This window comes from Schistocerca piceifrons, chromosome 1 (genome assembly GCF_021461385.2).
Source record: "Schistocerca piceifrons isolate TAMUIC-IGC-003096 chromosome 1, iqSchPice1.1, whole genome shotgun sequence".
In the NCBI taxonomy this organism is placed as follows: domain Eukaryota; kingdom Metazoa; phylum Arthropoda; class Insecta; order Orthoptera; family Acrididae; genus Schistocerca; species Schistocerca piceifrons.
The window spans coordinates 456353540-456369212 of NC_060138.1; the positions used below are offsets into that span (position 1 = coordinate 456353540).

General features: G+C 54.5%; 27 non-coding genes across 27 annotated transcripts; all 27 read right to left on the bottom strand.

The window, feature by feature from the left end:
* Nucleotides 1-130: 130 nt before the first annotated feature.
* Trnah-gug lies at nucleotides 131-202 on the bottom strand. Its single transcript has one exon. It is a non-coding gene; the product is annotated as a tRNA-His (tRNA).
* Nucleotides 203-588: 386 nt separating this feature from the next.
* On the bottom strand, nucleotides 589-660 carry Trnae-cuc. The gene has a single exon. It is a non-coding gene; the product is annotated as a tRNA-Glu (tRNA).
* Nucleotides 661-1105: 445 nt separating this feature from the next.
* Nucleotides 1106-1187, bottom strand: Trnal-uag. The gene has a single exon. It is a non-coding gene; the product is annotated as a tRNA-Leu (tRNA).
* A 747-nt stretch (nucleotides 1188-1934) lies between these two features.
* On the bottom strand, nucleotides 1935-2006 carry Trnah-gug. Its single transcript has one exon. It is a non-coding gene; the product is annotated as a tRNA-His (tRNA).
* Nucleotides 2007-2392: 386 nt separating this feature from the next.
* Trnae-cuc lies at nucleotides 2393-2464 on the bottom strand. Its single transcript has one exon. It is a non-coding gene; the product is annotated as a tRNA-Glu (tRNA).
* Nucleotides 2465-2909: 445 nt separating this feature from the next.
* Nucleotides 2910-2991, bottom strand: Trnal-uag. The gene has a single exon. It is a non-coding gene; the product is annotated as a tRNA-Leu (tRNA).
* A 747-nt stretch (nucleotides 2992-3738) lies between these two features.
* On the bottom strand, nucleotides 3739-3810 carry Trnah-gug. The gene has a single exon. It is a non-coding gene; the product is annotated as a tRNA-His (tRNA).
* A 386-nt stretch (nucleotides 3811-4196) lies between these two features.
* Trnae-cuc lies at nucleotides 4197-4268 on the bottom strand. Its single transcript has one exon. It is a non-coding gene; the product is annotated as a tRNA-Glu (tRNA).
* Nucleotides 4269-4713: 445 nt separating this feature from the next.
* On the bottom strand, nucleotides 4714-4795 carry Trnal-uag. The gene has a single exon. It is a non-coding gene; the product is annotated as a tRNA-Leu (tRNA).
* A 747-nt stretch (nucleotides 4796-5542) lies between these two features.
* Nucleotides 5543-5614, bottom strand: Trnah-gug. The gene has a single exon. It is a non-coding gene; the product is annotated as a tRNA-His (tRNA).
* A 386-nt stretch (nucleotides 5615-6000) lies between these two features.
* Nucleotides 6001-6072, bottom strand: Trnae-cuc. Its single transcript has one exon. It is a non-coding gene; the product is annotated as a tRNA-Glu (tRNA).
* A 445-nt stretch (nucleotides 6073-6517) lies between these two features.
* On the bottom strand, nucleotides 6518-6599 carry Trnal-uag. Its single transcript has one exon. It is a non-coding gene; the product is annotated as a tRNA-Leu (tRNA).
* Nucleotides 6600-7346: 747 nt separating this feature from the next.
* Trnah-gug lies at nucleotides 7347-7418 on the bottom strand. Its single transcript has one exon. It is a non-coding gene; the product is annotated as a tRNA-His (tRNA).
* Nucleotides 7419-7804: 386 nt separating this feature from the next.
* Trnae-cuc lies at nucleotides 7805-7876 on the bottom strand. Its single transcript has one exon. It is a non-coding gene; the product is annotated as a tRNA-Glu (tRNA).
* Nucleotides 7877-8321: 445 nt separating this feature from the next.
* Nucleotides 8322-8403, bottom strand: Trnal-uag. The gene has a single exon. It is a non-coding gene; the product is annotated as a tRNA-Leu (tRNA).
* A 747-nt stretch (nucleotides 8404-9150) lies between these two features.
* Trnah-gug lies at nucleotides 9151-9222 on the bottom strand. The gene has a single exon. It is a non-coding gene; the product is annotated as a tRNA-His (tRNA).
* A 386-nt stretch (nucleotides 9223-9608) lies between these two features.
* Trnae-cuc lies at nucleotides 9609-9680 on the bottom strand. Its single transcript has one exon. It is a non-coding gene; the product is annotated as a tRNA-Glu (tRNA).
* A 445-nt stretch (nucleotides 9681-10125) lies between these two features.
* Nucleotides 10126-10207, bottom strand: Trnal-uag. Its single transcript has one exon. It is a non-coding gene; the product is annotated as a tRNA-Leu (tRNA).
* Nucleotides 10208-10954: 747 nt separating this feature from the next.
* Trnah-gug lies at nucleotides 10955-11026 on the bottom strand. The gene has a single exon. It is a non-coding gene; the product is annotated as a tRNA-His (tRNA).
* Nucleotides 11027-11412: 386 nt separating this feature from the next.
* Nucleotides 11413-11484, bottom strand: Trnae-cuc. Its single transcript has one exon. It is a non-coding gene; the product is annotated as a tRNA-Glu (tRNA).
* A 445-nt stretch (nucleotides 11485-11929) lies between these two features.
* Trnal-uag lies at nucleotides 11930-12011 on the bottom strand. The gene has a single exon. It is a non-coding gene; the product is annotated as a tRNA-Leu (tRNA).
* A 747-nt stretch (nucleotides 12012-12758) lies between these two features.
* Trnah-gug lies at nucleotides 12759-12830 on the bottom strand. The gene has a single exon. It is a non-coding gene; the product is annotated as a tRNA-His (tRNA).
* A 386-nt stretch (nucleotides 12831-13216) lies between these two features.
* Nucleotides 13217-13288, bottom strand: Trnae-cuc. The gene has a single exon. It is a non-coding gene; the product is annotated as a tRNA-Glu (tRNA).
* Nucleotides 13289-13733: 445 nt separating this feature from the next.
* Nucleotides 13734-13815, bottom strand: Trnal-uag. Its single transcript has one exon. It is a non-coding gene; the product is annotated as a tRNA-Leu (tRNA).
* A 747-nt stretch (nucleotides 13816-14562) lies between these two features.
* Trnah-gug lies at nucleotides 14563-14634 on the bottom strand. The gene has a single exon. It is a non-coding gene; the product is annotated as a tRNA-His (tRNA).
* A 386-nt stretch (nucleotides 14635-15020) lies between these two features.
* Nucleotides 15021-15092, bottom strand: Trnae-cuc. The gene has a single exon. It is a non-coding gene; the product is annotated as a tRNA-Glu (tRNA).
* A 445-nt stretch (nucleotides 15093-15537) lies between these two features.
* On the bottom strand, nucleotides 15538-15619 carry Trnal-uag. The gene has a single exon. It is a non-coding gene; the product is annotated as a tRNA-Leu (tRNA).
* Between the last annotated feature and the right edge of the window lie 54 nt (nucleotides 15620-15673).

Here is a 15673-nt window from a genome sequence, read left to right on the forward strand (position 1 = left end):
CGACATTACGTGTTGGGGATGAAGTGGTAGTGCTAACTGCGGCCTGCGGAACACGAGTGAAAAAATCAAGAGAGTACTGTCATTTCGAGTACTCGCCATTGCAACGGCAGCAAGGCAAAACTTTCAAAATTGCCGTGACCAGGATTCGAACCTGGGTTATTGCGGCCACAACGCAATGTCCTAACCACTAGACGATCACGGCCATGGCCACGGAGGCGCCCGCGGAGGCAGCTGGCTGCAATGCAAGTGGCGATACCCAGCAAAGCCTAGGCCAAGGTGTACGCCACAGCAGTGTCAGACACGGTCTCCATCACATGTATACGAGCAAATGAACGTGCCTGCGCTGTCAGGACTCTAACTACAGTGGTTAGCTGCATTCACCTCCGTGGCAATGTCTTGCAGTCCTCCAAGCCTCTTGACTACAGGTACCGGTATGTGGCTCGATAACAAGTGGATAGACGCCGCATCTCTCTCGCCGTCAGGTGTTGCCGCGAGTCATACTTAACGTAGCTTTCTGCACGCGTCAGCGTAGCGTCAGTCGAGCAAAGTCGAGACAAGTCGCATAGGAGGAGCAACAAAAACGCGCAATTCCGGTACCGGGAATCGAACCCGGGCCTCCTGGGTGAGAGCCAGGTATCCTAGCCACTAGACCACACCGGACAACGACGGCAGTGCTCTTTCCAGCGAACGCAGCAGCCGCCCACGGTTAACTGACGACAACTGTAAAAAATCCACTCTCTCGCGTTATAGAACGGCGTGCTCCGGACGCATTTCGTGGAGACGAACGCCAGCAATGATGAGAGCAAAAGGTGCCTACAAATCCTGTCGTTGCACCACGCACTGTTCTACGACAATTCACCAAGCAGACGCTCACGCCTTGTTGTGCTGTTTCCTTTGCGGGCAATGAGTGCATCTGCCTTCGACACAGGAAACATTACACGTTCGGCAGCTGTGGGATTGGAACCCACGCCTCCGAAGAGAATGGTGCCTGAAACCAGCGCCTTAGACCGCTCGGCCACGCTACCTACACAACACGCGCGTCACAAGAGCTGCGTCCTACCCCACGAGGACACACCGCAACGGCACAAAAATGAGACGTAAAAAGTGGCAACGGTGGGATTCGAACCCACGCCTCCGGAGAGACTGGTGCCTAAAACCAGCGCCTTAGACCGCTCGGCCACGTTACCGTTGGATCAGCAGCGGCAAAACGTTTCGTTTGTACTACAAAGATCACTTCGAAATGGAAGTATCTTGGCAATCGCCGTGCCATGTATTTCCACTGCTCTCCCACTGGAAGCGTCTCTTTAGGCCATCCACAGCAAGAAAAAGCCGTGCCCGCCGTACGGTAGCGACGCCACTTGTCTGTAGCTGTCGCAGTTAAGGAGACAGCGTCAAGAGACGTTTTCGTGCCGTGACCAGGTTTCGAACCTGCGCTTTCCTTAACCACTAAAGTATCGTAGCTGTAACTGTCAGGCGGAGCTAGAATGCTCCATGTATCAAACATATGTGAGCTCAAGGAGGTTACACTTGAAGGAAAAGCGGCAGGTTAACGCGATCACATCAAAACCCCCGGCAGCTACGGGATTCGAAACCGCGCCTACAGAGAGACTGGTGCCTTAAACCAGCGCCTTAAAGCGCTCGGCCACGCTACATGCGCTGCTTGGTGCGCCAGTGTTCCTAGCATTTGTAGAAACAGTGCACGCCACAGCTTCCTGTTCTGCTGGGACTGGCTGCTCATCCATCGCACTTCAAACGACTGCCCTTTTCGACTACAGAGAGCAGCGGACGTCTGCGCTCTGGGAGGCGACATTACGTGTTGGGGATGAAGTGGTAGTGCTAACTGCGGCCTGCGGAACACGAGTGAAAAAATCAAGAGAGTACTGTCATTTCGAGTACTCGCCATTGCAACGGCAGCAAGGCAAAACTTTCAAAATTGCCGTGACCAGGATTCGAACCTGGGTTATTGCGGCCACAACGCAATGTCCTAACCACTAGACGATCACGGCCATGGCCACGGAGGCGCGCGCGGAGGCAGCTGGCTGCAATGCAAGTGGCGATACCCAGCAAAGCCTAGGCCAAGGTGTACGCCACAGCAGTGTCAGACACGGTCTCCATCACATGTATACGAGCAAATGAACGTGCCTGCGCTGTCAGGACTCTAACTACAGTGGTTAGCTGCATTCACCTCCGTGGCAATGTCTTGCAGTCCTCCAAGCCTCTTGACTACAGGTACCGGTATGTGGCTCGATAACAAGTGGATAGACGCCGCATCTCTCTCGCCGTCAGGTGTTGCCGCGAGTCATACTTAACGTAGCTTTCTGCACGCGTCAGCGTAGCGTCAGTCGAGCAAAGTCGAGACAAGTCGCATAGGAGGAGCAACAAAAACGCGCAATTCCGGTACCGGGAATCGAACCCGGGCCTCCTGGGTGAGAGCCAGGTATCCTAGCCACTAGACCACACCGGACAACGACGGCAGTGCTCTTTCCAGCGAACGCAGCAGCCGCCCACGGTTAACTGACGACAACTGTAAAAAATCCACTCTCTCGCGTTATAGAACGGCGTGCTCCGGACGCATTTCGTGGAGACGAACGCCAGCAATGATGAGAGCAAAAGGTGCCTACAAATCCTGTCGTTGCACCACGCACTGTTCTACGACAATTCACCAAGCAGACGCTCACGCCTTGTTGTGCTGTTTCCTTTGCGGGCAATGAGTGCATCTGCCTTCGACACAGGAAACATTACACGTTCGGCAGCTGTGGGATTGGAACCCACGCCTCCGAAGAGAATGGTGCCTGAAACCAGCGCCTTAGACCGCTCGGCCACGCTACCTACACAACACGCGCGTCACAAGAGCTGCGTCCTACCCCACGAGGACACACCGCAACGGCACAAAAATGAGACGTAAAAAGTGGCAACGGTGGGATTCGAACCCACGCCTCCGGAGAGACTGGTGCCTAAAACCAGCGCCTTAGACCGCTCGGCCACGTTACCGTTGGATCAGCAGCGGCAAAACGTTTCGTTTGTACTACAAAGATCACTTCGAAATGGAAGTATCTTGGCAATCGCCGTGCCATGTATTTCCACTGCTCTCCCACTGGAAGCGTCTCTTTAGGCCATCCACAGCAAGAAAAAGCCGTGCCCGCCGTACGGTAGCGACGCCACTTGTCTGTAGCTGTCGCAGTTAAGGAGACAGCGTCAAGAGACGTTTTCGTGCCGTGACCAGGTTTCGAACCTGCGCTTTCCTTAACCACTAAAGTATCGTAGCTGTAACTGTCAGGCGGAGCTAGAATGCTCCATGTATCAAACATATGTGAGCTCAAGGAGGTTACACTTGAAGGAAAAGCGGCAGGTTAACGCGATCACATCAAAACCCCCGGCAGCTACGGGATTCGAAACCGCGCCTACAGAGAGACTGGTGCCTTAAACCAGCGCCTTAAAGCGCTCGGCCACGCTACATGCGCTGCTTGGTGCGCCAGTGTTCCTAGCATTTGTAGAAACAGTGCACGCCACAGCTTCCTGTTCTGCTGGGACTGGCTGCTCATCCATCGCACTTCAAACGACTGCCCTTTTCGACTACAGAGAGCAGCGGACGTCTGCGCTCTGGGAGGCGACATTACGTGTTGGGGATGAAGTGGTAGTGCTAACTGCGGCCTGCGGAACACGAGTGAAAAAATCAAGAGAGTACTGTCATTTCGAGTACTCGCCATTGCAACGGCAGCAAGGCAAAACTTTCAAAATTGCCGTGACCAGGATTCGAACCTGGGTTATTGCGGCCACAACGCAATGTCCTAACCACTAGACGATCACGGCCATGGCCACGGAGGCGCCCGCGGAGGCAGCTGGCTGCAATGCAAGTGGCGATACCCAGCAAAGCCTAGGCCAAGGTGTACGCCACAGCAGTGTCAGACACGGTCTCCATCACATGTATACGAGCAAATGAACGTGCCTGCGCTGTCAGGACTCTAACTACAGTGGTTAGCTGCATTCACCTCCGTGGCAATGTCTTGCAGTCCTCCAAGCCTCTTGACTACAGGTACCGGTATGTGGCTCGATAACAAGTGGATAGACGCCGCATCTCTCTCGCCGTCAGGTGTTGCCGCGAGTCATACTTAACGTAGCTTTCTGCACGCGTCAGCGTAGCGTCAGTCGAGCAAAGTCGAGACAAGTCGCATAGGAGGAGCAACAAAAACGCGCAATTCCGGTACCGGGAATCGAACCCGGGCCTCCTGGGTGAGAGCCAGGTATCCTAGCCACTAGACCACACCGGACAACGACGGCAGTGCTCTTTCCAGCGAACGCAGCAGCCGCCCACGGTTAACTGACGACAACTGTAAAAAATCCACTCTCTCGCGTTATAGAACGGCGTGCTCCGGACGCATTTCGTGGAGACGAACGCCAGCAATGATGAGAGCAAAAGGTGCCTACAAATCCTGTCGTTGCACCACGCACTGTTCTACGACAATTCACCAAGCAGACGCTCACGCCTTGTTGTGCTGTTTCCTTTGCGGGCAATGAGTGCATCTGCCTTCGACACAGGAAACATTACACGTTCGGCAGCTGTGGGATTGGAACCCACGCCTCCGAAGAGAATGGTGCCTGAAACCAGCGCCTTAGACCGCTCGGCCACGCTACCTACACAACACGCGCGTCACAAGAGCTGCGTCCTACCCCACGAGGACACACCGCAACGGCACAAAAATGAGACGTAAAAAGTGGCAACGGTGGGATTCGAACCCACGCCTCCGGAGAGACTGGTGCCTAAAACCAGCGCCTTAGACCGCTCGGCCACGTTACCGTTGGATCAGCAGCGGCAAAACGTTTCGTTTGTACTACAAAGATCACTTCGAAATGGAAGTATCTTGGCAATCGCCGTGCCATGTATTTCCACTGCTCTCCCACTGGAAGCGTCTCTTTAGGCCATCCACAGCAAGAAAAAGCCGTGCCCGCCGTACGGTAGCGACGCCACTTGTCTGTAGCTGTCGCAGTTAAGGAGACAGCGTCAAGAGACGTTTTCGTGCCGTGACCAGGTTTCGAACCTGCGCTTTCCTTAACCACTAAAGTATCGTAGCTGTAACTGTCAGGCGGAGCTAGAATGCTCCATGTATCAAACATATGTGAGCTCAAGGAGGTTACACTTGAAGGAAAAGCGGCAGGTTAACGCGATCACATCAAAACCCCCGGCAGCTACGGGATTCGAAACCGCGCCTACAGAGAGACTGGTGCCTTAAACCAGCGCCTTAAAGCGCTCGGCCACGCTACATGCGCTGCTTGGTGCGCCAGTGTTCCTAGCATTTGTAGAAACAGTGCACGCCACAGCTTCCTGTTCTGCTGGGACTGGCTGCTCATCCATCGCACTTCAAACGACTGCCCTTTTCGACTACAGAGAGCAGCGGACGTCTGCGCTCTGGGAGGCGACATTACGTGTTGGGGATGAAGTGGTAGTGCTAACTGCGGCCTGCGGAACACGAGTGAAAAAATCAAGAGAGTACTGTCATTTCGAGTACTCGCCATTGCAACGGCAGCAAGGCAAAACTTTCAAAATTGCCGTGACCAGGATTCGAACCTGGGTTATTGCGGCCACAACGCAATGTCCTAACCACTAGACGATCACGGCCATGGCCACGGAGGCGCCCGCGGAGGCAGCTGGCTGCAATGCAAGTGGCGATACCCAGCAAAGCCTAGGCCAAGGTGTACGCCACAGCAGTGTCAGACACGGTCTCCATCACATGTATACGAGCAAATGAACGTGCCTGCGCTGTCAGGACTCTAACTACAGTGGTTAGCTGCATTCACCTCCGTGGCAATGTCTTGCAGTCCTCCAAGCCTCTTGACTACAGGTACCGGTATGTGGCTCGATAACAAGTGGATAGACGCCGCATCTCTCTCGCCGTCAGGTGTTGCCGCGAGTCATACTTAACGTAGCTTTCTGCACGCGTCAGCGTAGCGTCAGTCGAGCAAAGTCGAGACAAGTCGCATAGGAGGAGCAACAAAAACGCGCAATTCCGGTACCGGGAATCGAACCCGGGCCTCCTGGGTGAGAGCCAGGTATCCTAGCCACTAGACCACACCGGACAACGACGGCAGTGCTCTTTCCAGCGAACGCAGCAGCCGCCCACGGTTAACTGACGACAACTGTAAAAAATCCACTCTCTCGCGTTATAGAACGGCGTGCTCCGGACGCATTTCGTGGAGACGAACGCCAGCAATGATGAGAGCAAAAGGTGCCTACAAATCCTGTCGTTGCACCACGCACTGTTCTACGACAATTCACCAAGCAGACGCTCACGCCTTGTTGTGCTGTTTCCTTTGCGGGCAATGAGTGCATCTGCCTTCGACACAGGAAACATTACACGTTCGGCAGCTGTGGGATTGGAACCCACGCCTCCGAAGAGAATGGTGCCTGAAACCAGCGCCTTAGACCGCTCGGCCACGCTACCTACACAACACGCGCGTCACAAGAGCTGCGTCCTACCCCACGAGGACACACCGCAACGGCACAAAAATGAGACGTAAAAAGTGGCAACGGTGGGATTCGAACCCACGCCTCCGGAGAGACTGGTGCCTAAAACCAGCGCCTTAGACCGCTCGGCCACGTTACCGTTGGATCAGCAGCGGCAAAACGTTTCGTTTGTACTACAAAGATCACTTCGAAATGGAAGTATCTTGGCAATCGCCGTGCCATGTATTTCCACTGCTCTCCCACTGGAAGCGTCTCTTTAGGCCATCCACAGCAAGAAAAAGCCGTGCCCGCCGTACGGTAGCGACGCCACTTGTCTGTAGCTGTCGCAGTTAAGGAGACAGCGTCAAGAGACGTTTTCGTGCCGTGACCAGGTTTCGAACCTGCGCTTTCCTTAACCACTAAAGTATCGTAGCTGTAACTGTCAGGCGGAGCTAGAATGCTCCATGTATCAAACATATGTGAGCTCAAGGAGGTTACACTTGAAGGAAAAGCGGCAGGTTAACGCGATCACATCAAAACCCCCGGCAGCTACGGGATTCGAAACCGCGCCTACAGAGAGACTGGTGCCTTAAACCAGCGCCTTAAAGCGCTCGGCCACGCTACATGCGCTGCTTGGTGCGCCAGTGTTCCTAGCATTTGTAGAAACAGTGCACGCCACAGCTTCCTGTTCTGCTGGGACTGGCTGCTCATCCATCGCACTTCAAACGACTGCCCTTTTCGACTACAGAGAGCAGCGGACGTCTGCGCTCTGGGAGGCGACATTACGTGTTGGGGATGAAGTGGTAGTGCTAACTGCGGCCTGCGGAACACGAGTGAAAAAATCAAGAGAGTACTGTCATTTCGAGTACTCGCCATTGCAACGGCAGCAAGGCAAAACTTTCAAAATTGCCGTGACCAGGATTCGAACCTGGGTTATTGCGGCCACAACGCAATGTCCTAACCACTAGACGATCACGGCCATGGCCACGGAGGCGCGCGCGGAGGCAGCTGGCTGCAATGCAAGTGGCGATACCCAGCAAAGCCTAGGCCAAGGTGTACGCCACAGCAGTGTCAGACACGGTCTCCATCACATGTATACGAGCAAATGAACGTGCCTGCGCTGTCAGGACTCTAACTACAGTGGTTAGCTGCATTCACCTCCGTGGCAATGTCTTGCAGTCCTCCAAGCCTCTTGACTACAGGTACCGGTATGTGGCTCGATAACAAGTGGATAGACGCCGCATCTCTCTCGCCGTCAGGTGTTGCCGCGAGTCATACTTAACGTAGCTTTCTGCACGCGTCAGCGTAGCGTCAGTCGAGCAAAGTCGAGACAAGTCGCATAGGAGGAGCAACAAAAACGCGCAATTCCGGTACCGGGAATCGAACCCGGGCCTCCTGGGTGAGAGCCAGGTATCCTAGCCACTAGACCACACCGGACAACGACGGCAGTGCTCTTTCCAGCGAACGCAGCAGCCGCCCACGGTTAACTGACGACAACTGTAAAAAATCCACTCTCTCGCGTTATAGAACGGCGTGCTCCGGACGCATTTCGTGGAGACGAACGCCAGCAATGATGAGAGCAAAAGGTGCCTACAAATCCTGTCGTTGCACCACGCACTGTTCTACGACAATTCACCAAGCAGACGCTCACGCCTTGTTGTGCTGTTTCCTTTGCGGGCAATGAGTGCATCTGCCTTCGACACAGGAAACATTACACGTTCGGCAGCTGTGGGATTGGAACCCACGCCTCCGAAGAGAATGGTGCCTGAAACCAGCGCCTTAGACCGCTCGGCCACGCTACCTACACAACACGCGCGTCACAAGAGCTGCGTCCTACCCCACGAGGACACACCGCAACGGCACAAAAATGAGACGTAAAAAGTGGCAACGGTGGGATTCGAACCCACGCCTCCGGAGAGACTGGTGCCTAAAACCAGCGCCTTAGACCGCTCGGCCACGTTACCGTTGGATCAGCAGCGGCAAAACGTTTCGTTTGTACTACAAAGATCACTTCGAAATGGAAGTATCTTGGCAATCGCCGTGCCATGTATTTCCACTGCTCTCCCACTGGAAGCGTCTCTTTAGGCCATCCACAGCAAGAAAAAGCCGTGCCCGCCGTACGGTAGCGACGCCACTTGTCTGTAGCTGTCGCAGTTAAGGAGACAGCGTCAAGAGACGTTTTCGTGCCGTGACCAGGTTTCGAACCTGCGCTTTCCTTAACCACTAAAGTATCGTAGCTGTAACTGTCAGGCGGAGCTAGAATGCTCCATGTATCAAACATATGTGAGCTCAAGGAGGTTACACTTGAAGGAAAAGCGGCAGGTTAACGCGATCACATCAAAACCCCCGGCAGCTACGGGATTCGAAACCGCGCCTACAGAGAGACTGGTGCCTTAAACCAGCGCCTTAAAGCGCTCGGCCACGCTACATGCGCTGCTTGGTGCGCCAGTGTTCCTAGCATTTGTAGAAACAGTGCACGCCACAGCTTCCTGTTCTGCTGGGACTGGCTGCTCATCCATCGCACTTCAAACGACTGCCCTTTTCGACTACAGAGAGCAGCGGACGTCTGCGCTCTGGGAGGCGACATTACGTGTTGGGGATGAAGTGGTAGTGCTAACTGCGGCCTGCGGAACACGAGTGAAAAAATCAAGAGAGTACTGTCATTTCGAGTACTCGCCATTGCAACGGCAGCAAGGCAAAACTTTCAAAATTGCCGTGACCAGGATTCGAACCTGGGTTATTGCGGCCACAACGCAATGTCCTAACCACTAGACGATCACGGCCATGGCCACGGAGGCGCCCGCGGAGGCAGCTGGCTGCAATGCAAGTGGCGATACCCAGCAAAGCCTAGGCCAAGGTGTACGCCACAGCAGTGTCAGACACGGTCTCCATCACATGTATACGAGCAAATGAACGTGCCTGCGCTGTCAGGACTCTAACTACAGTGGTTAGCTGCATTCACCTCCGTGGCAATGTCTTGCAGTCCTCCAAGCCTCTTGACTACAGGTACCGGTATGTGGCTCGATAACAAGTGGATAGACGCCGCATCTCTCTCGCCGTCAGGTGTTGCCGCGAGTCATACTTAACGTAGCTTTCTGCACGCGTCAGCGTAGCGTCAGTCGAGCAAAGTCGAGACAAGTCGCATAGGAGGAGCAACAAAAACGCGCAATTCCGGTACCGGGAATCGAACCCGGGCCTCCTGGGTGAGAGCCAGGTATCCTAGCCACTAGACCACACCGGACAACGACGGCAGTGCTCTTTCCAGCGAACGCAGCAGCCGCCCACGGTTAACTGACGACAACTGTAAAAAATCCACTCTCTCGCGTTATAGAACGGCGTGCTCCGGACGCATTTCGTGGAGACGAACGCCAGCAATGATGAGAGCAAAAGGTGCCTACAAATCCTGTCGTTGCACCACGCACTGTTCTACGACAATTCACCAAGCAGACGCTCACGCCTTGTTGTGCTGTTTCCTTTGCGGGCAATGAGTGCATCTGCCTTCGACACAGGAAACATTACACGTTCGGCAGCTGTGGGATTGGAACCCACGCCTCCGAAGAGAATGGTGCCTGAAACCAGCGCCTTAGACCGCTCGGCCACGCTACCTACACAACACGCGCGTCACAAGAGCTGCGTCCTACCCCACGAGGACACACCGCAACGGCACAAAAATGAGACGTAAAAAGTGGCAACGGTGGGATTCGAACCCACGCCTCCGGAGAGACTGGTGCCTAAAACCAGCGCCTTAGACCGCTCGGCCACGTTACCGTTGGATCAGCAGCGGCAAAACGTTTCGTTTGTACTACAAAGATCACTTCGAAATGGAAGTATCTTGGCAATCGCCGTGCCATGTATTTCCACTGCTCTCCCACTGGAAGCGTCTCTTTAGGCCATCCACAGCAAGAAAAAGCCGTGCCCGCCGTACGGTAGCGACGCCACTTGTCTGTAGCTGTCGCAGTTAAGGAGACAGCGTCAAGAGACGTTTTCGTGCCGTGACCAGGTTTCGAACCTGCGCTTTCCTTAACCACTAAAGTATCGTAGCTGTAACTGTCAGGCGGAGCTAGAATGCTCCATGTATCAAACATATGTGAGCTCAAGGAGGTTACACTTGAAGGAAAAGCGGCAGGTTAACGCGATCACATCAAAACCCCCGGCAGCTACGGGATTCGAAACCGCGCCTACAGAGAGACTGGTGCCTTAAACCAGCGCCTTAAAGCGCTCGGCCACGCTACATGCGCTGCTTGGTGCGCCAGTGTTCCTAGCATTTGTAGAAACAGTGCACGCCACAGCTTCCTGTTCTGCTGGGACTGGCTGCTCATCCATCGCACTTCAAACGACTGCCCTTTTCGACTACAGAGAGCAGCGGACGTCTGCGCTCTGGGAGGCGACATGACGTGTTGGGGATGAAGTGGTAGTGCTAACTGCGGCCTGCGGAACACGAGTGAAAAAATCAAGAGAGTACTGTCATTTCGAGTACTCGCCATTGCAACGGCAGCAAGGCAAAACTTTCAAAATTGCCGTGACCAGGATTCGAACCTGGGTTATTGCGGCCACAACGCAATGTCCTAACCACTAGACGATCACGGCCATGGCCACGGAGGCGCCCGCGAAGGCAGCTGGCTGCAATGCAAGTGGCGATACCCAGCAAAGCCTAGGCCAAGGTGTACGCCACAGCAGTGTCAGACACGGTCTCCATCACATGTATACGAGCAAATGAACGTGCCTGCGCTGTCAGGACTCTAACTACAGTGGTTAGCTGCATTCACCTCCGTGGCAATGTCTTGCAGTCCTCCAAGCCTCTTGACTACAGGTACCGGTATGTGGCTCGATAACAAGTGGATAGACGCCGCATCTCTCTCGCCGTCAGGTGTTGCCGCGAGTCATACTTAACGTAGCTTTCTGCACGCGTCAGCGTAGCGTCAGTCGAGCAAAGTCGAGACAAGTCGCATAGGAGGAGCAACAAAAACGCGCAATTCCGGTACCGGGAATCGAACCCGGGCCTCCTGGGTGAGAGCCAGGTATCCTAGCCACTAGACCACACCGGACAACGACGGCAGTGCTCTTTCCAGCGAACGCAGCAGCCGCCCACGGTTAACTGACGACAACTGTAAAAAATCCACTCTCTCGCGTTATAGAACGGCGTGCTCCGGACGCATTTCGTGGAGACGAACGCCAGCAATGATGAGAGCAAAAGGTGCCTACAAATCCTGTCGTTGCACCACGCACTGTTCTACGACAATTCACCAAGCAGACGCTCACGCCTTGTTGTGCTGTTTCCTTTGCGGGCAATGAGTGCATCTGCCTTCGACACAGGAAACATTACACGTTCGGCAGCTGTGGGATTGGAACCCACGCCTCCGAAGAGAATGGTGCCTGAAACCAGCGCCTTAGACCGCTCGGCCACGCTACCTACACAACACGCGCGTCACAAGAGCTGCGTCCTACCCCACGAGGACACACCGCAACGGCACAAAAATGAGACGTAAAAAGTGGCAACGGTGGGATTCGAACCCACGCCTCCGGAGAGACTGGTGCCTAAAACCAGCGCCTTAGACCGCTCGGCCACGTTACCGTTGGATCAGCAGCGGCAAAACGTTTCGTTTGTACTACAAAGATCACTTCGAAATGGAAGTATCTTGGCAATCGCCGTGCCATGTATTTCCACTGCTCTCCCACTGGAAGCGTCTCTTTAGGCCATCCACAGCAAGAAAAAGCCGTGCCCGCCGTACGGTAGCGACGCCACTTGTCTGTAGCTGTCGCAGTTAAGGAGACAGCGTCAAGAGACGTTTTCGTGCCGTGACCAGGTTTCGAACCTGCGCTTTCCTTAACCACTAAAGTATCGTAGCTGTAACTGTCAGGCGGAGCTAGAATGCTCCATGTATCAAACATATGTGAGCTCAAGGAGGTTACACTTGAAGGAAAAGCGGCAGGTTAACGCGATCACATCAAAACCCCCGGCAGCTACGGGATTCGAAACCGCGCCTACAGAGAGACTGGTGCCTTAAACCAGCGCCTTAAAGCGCTCGGCCACGCTACATGCGCTGCTTGGTGCGCCAGTGTTCCTAGCATTTGTAGAAACAGTGCACGCCACAGCTTCCTGTTCTGCTGGGACTGGCTGCTCATCCATCGCACTTCAAACGACTGCCCTTTTCGACTACAGAGAGCAGCGGACGTCTGCGCTCTGGGAGGCGACATTACGTGTTGGGGATGAAGTGGTAGTGCTAACTGCGGCCTGCGGAACACGAGTGAAAAAATCAAGAGAGTACTGTCATTTCGAGTACTCGCCATTGCAACGGCAGCAAGGCAAAACTTTCAAAATTGCCGTGACCAGGATTCGAACCTGGGTTATTGCGGCCACAACGCAATGTCCTAACCACTAGACGATCACGGCCATGGCCACGGAGGCGCCCGCGAAGGCAGCTGGCTGCAATGCAAGTGGCGATACCCAGCAAAGCCTAGGCCAAGGTGTACGCCACAGCAGTGTCAGACACGGTCTCCATCACATGTATACGAGCAAATGAACGTGCCTGCGCTGTCAGGACTCTAACTACAGTGGTTAGCTGCATTCACCTCCGTGGCAATGTCTTGCAGTCCTCCAAGCCTCTTGACTACAGGTACCGGTATGTGGCTCGATAACAAGTGGATAGACGCCGCATCTCTCTCGCCGTCAGGTGTTGCCGCGAGTCATACTTAACGTAGCTTTCTGCACGCGTCAGCGTAGCGTCAGTCGAGCAAAGTCGAGACAAGTCGCATAGGAGGAGCAACAAAAACGCGCAATTCCGGTACCGGGAATCGAACCCGGGCCTCCTGGGTGAGAGCCAGGTATCCTAGCCACTAGACCACACCGGACAACGACGGCAGTGCTCTTTCCAGCGAACGCAGCAGCCGCCCACGGTTAACTGACGACAACTGTAAAAAATCCACTCTCTCGCGTTATAGAACGGCGTGCTCCGGACGCATTTCGTGGAGACGAACGCCAGCAATGATGAGAGCAAAAGGTGCCTACAAATCCTGTCGTTGCACCACGCACTGTTCTACGACAATTCACCAAGCAGACGCTCACGCCTTGTTGTGCTGTTTCCTTTGCGGGCAATGAGTGCATCTGCCTTCGACACAGGAAACATTACACGTTCGGCAGCTGTGGGATTGGAACCCACGCCTCCGAAGAGAATGGTGCCTGAAACCAGCGCCTTAGACCGCTCGGCCACGCTACCTACACAACACGCGCGTCACAAGAGCTGCGTCCTACCCCACGAGGACACACCGCAACGGCACAAAAATGAGACGTAAAAAGTGGCAACGGTGGGATTCGAACCCACGCCTCCGGAGAGACTGGTGCCTAAAACCAGCGCCTTAGACCGCTCGGCCACGTTACCGTTGGATCAGCAGCGGCAAAACGTTTCGTTTGTACTACAAAGATCACTTCGAAATGGAAGTATCTTGGCAATCGCCGTGCCATGTATTTCCACTGCTCTCCCACTGGAAGCGTCTCTTTAGGCCATCCACAGCAAGAAAAAGCCGTGCCCGCCGTACGGTAGCGACGCCACTTGTCTGTAGCTGTCGCAGTTAAGGAGACAGCGTCAAGAGACGTTTTCGTGCCGTGACCAGGTTTCGAACCTGCGCTTTCCTTAACCACTAAAGTATCGTAGCTGTAACTGTCAGGCGGAGCTAGAATGCTCCATGTATCAAACATATGTGAGCTCAAGGAGGTTACACTTGAAGGAAAAGCGGCAGGTTAACGCGATCACATCAAAACCCCCGGCAGCTACGGGATTCGAAACCGCGCCTACAGAGAGACTGGTGCCTTAAACCAGCGCCTTAAAGCGCTCGGCCACGCTACATGCGCTGCTTGGTGCGCCAGTGTTCCTAGCATTTGTAGAAACAGTGCACGCCACAGCTTCCTGTTCTGCTGGGACTGGCTGCTCATCCATCGCACTTCAAACGACTGCCCTTTTCGACTACAGAGAGCAGCGGACGTCTGCGCTCTGGGAGGCGACATGACGTGTTGGGGATGAAGTGGTAGTGCTAACTGCGGCCTGCGGAACACGAGTGAAAAAATCAAGAGAGTACTGTCATTTCGAGTACTCGCCATTGCAACGGCAGCAAGGCAAAACTTTCAAAATTGCCGTGACCAGGATTCGAACCTGGGTTATTGCGGCCACAACGCAATGTCCTAACCACTAGACGATCACGGCCATGGCCACGGAGGCGCCCGCGAAGGCAGCTGGCTGCAATGCAAGTGGCGATACCCAGCAAAGCCTAGGCCAAGGTGTACGCCACAGCAGTGTCAGACACGGTCTCCATCACATGTATACGAGCAAATGAACGTGCCTGCGCTGTCAGGACTCTAACTACAGTGGTTAGCTGCATTCACCTCCGTGGCAATGTCTTGCAGTCCTCCAAGCCTCTTGACTACAGGTACCGGTATGTGGCTCGATAACAAGTGGATAGACGCCGCATCTCTCTCGCCGTCAGGTGTTGCCGCGAGTCATACTTAACGTAGCTTTCTGCACGCGTCAGCGTAGCGTCAGTCGAGCAAAGTCGAGACAAGTCGCATAGGAGGAGCAACAAAAACGCGCAATTCCGGTACCGGGAATCGAACCCGGGCCTCCTGGGTGAGAGCCAGGTATCCTAGCCACTAGACCACACCGGACAACGACGGCAGTGCTCTTTCCAGCGAACGCAGCAGCCGCCCACGGTTAACTGACGACAACTGTAAAAAATCCACTCTCTCGCGTTATAGAACGGCGTGCTCCGGACGCATTTCGTGGAGACGAACGCCAGCAATGATGAGAGCAAAAGGTGCCTACAAATCCTGTCGTTGCACCACGCACTGTTCTACGACAATTCACCAAGCAGACGCTCACGCCTTGTTGTGCTGTTTCCTTTGCGGGCAATGAGTGCATCTGCCTTCGACACAGGAAACATTACACGTTCGGCAGCTGTGGGATTGGAACCCACGCCTCCGAAGAGAATGGTGCCTGAAACCAGCGCCTTAGACCGCTCGGCCACGCTACCTACACAACACGCGCGTCACAAGAGCTGCGTCCTACCCCACGAGGACACACCGCAACGGCACAAAAATGAGACGTAAAAAGTGGCAACGGTGGGATTCGAACCCACGCCTCCGGAGAGACTGGTGCCTAAAACCAGCGCCTTAGACCGCTCGGCCACGTTACCGTTGGATCAGCAGCGGCAAAACGTTTCGTTTGTACTACAAAGATCACTTCGAAA